Below are 1,521 nucleotides of genomic sequence, written 5' to 3'. Positions count from 1 at the left end.
CCAGGGAAGCTGGTTCTTAAAGGTAAGTTAATATTTTATTTCTTATTGTAAATATGATGGTATAACTTTTCATATATATGGAAAATATCAGTATCAGGCTACTATTATGAAAGACCTAAGCTGGTTTGTTTTTTGCTGCATTTTATGCCTAATATCCCAGGTCTAGCCAACCATTTTCTTGCAGGTCGGTTGCATTTTTCCGAAATAAAAGTGTGCCATTGAAAATACAAACGTGTCCTTGCAAATTGGAGCGCACTCGTGGTAAGGCAACTGCATTTCCGAACTGCACTAGTCCATGCATAATTGCAGCATCCTTAGCCAGTACCTGACATTCAAATAATGGACACCAATACAATTATATTTTTTATAGTATCGTCAAAGCTTTCCATCCATCAAGATTATCAGTTGCCCACTGTAGATTTCTGCTCCAAGGCATCATTTCTCAGAAGCACTACCTGACCCACACCGACGCCATCCTGACAGTGAGATGAAAGAACAAGAATATGGTCGTCCTGAGCAACGACCTGGCCTGAGCTGTCAGCGCATGCCAACGGCGTTCAAAAATAGTCAAAGATATCGACTGTCTCCATTAGGTCGAGAACTCCTGTATAACTCATACATGTGGTACACGTATTAGAACAATATGCTGGAACGCCTTTCTCACACCCTTATGAGATCTTAGAGGTCGTATTTGAGGATGTTTGCATATGCACTGGACATCTCGAACGGCAAATACTTAGCTCTGCTTCAGGAGAGAATACAGGGTTGTGGGTGAGACCGAGTTGGACCTGGGGGCGCTCAGGGAACAGGTGCTCCAATACGTCAACTAAAAGACATGAGAGCTTCTAGATGCATCTTGCGGGCGTTTTGTGGGTATTGATGAGTGATCATCTGTCGCCATTTCTCTGTTTTACTTTCTAACGGTTTATTTGTGCCCTAGACTGGCAAGACCTCAGAAATGGGAGTGTAACGAACTATTTGCACCACACCTGATAATTCGAGTATGGTCAACTTTCACGTTGAAAGATTGGTAAAAAAATGTGATTTGCTCTTAATTCTAAAACCATTTCTCTATGTTATGCTAAATTTCAGGTACACAAATGATACCGATGAAGGACATGTTTCCCCGTGCCCATTAAAATAGTCTAGTACAAAATAACGAACACGAGAACAAAATAACAGTTAAGAAAACAACAGAGTCTGATAAGTTTGCCATGACATTTACTGTGGATCTTGCTGTAGAAGTGGAAGCTAATAGTAAAGCTTTGAATATGAACAATGAACGGCTTGAATTGTATTTAATTACTGATACTTATGTTGTAACTCTAATATAAAACTGAAGGTTATTTTAGATATATTTTCTCGCATAACGACAGCAAGATCAGACGATTCTAAAACAGCATTTATTAAGATACAACCTACCCTGCCGTACGATCTTGATGGTAGTGCCTCCTGATGGACACCAAACGAGATAACGAAGCCGATAGAGCATATTTTTGAGTGTGTAAAAACCTAACCTCC

The sequence above is a fragment of the Penaeus monodon genome, chromosome 24 (genome assembly GCF_015228065.2).
Source record: "Penaeus monodon isolate SGIC_2016 chromosome 24, NSTDA_Pmon_1, whole genome shotgun sequence".
Taxonomy (NCBI): domain Eukaryota; kingdom Metazoa; phylum Arthropoda; class Malacostraca; order Decapoda; family Penaeidae; genus Penaeus; species Penaeus monodon.
The sequence above is the reverse complement of the archived record's forward strand: the minus strand, read 5'-3'. Positions refer to the sequence as shown.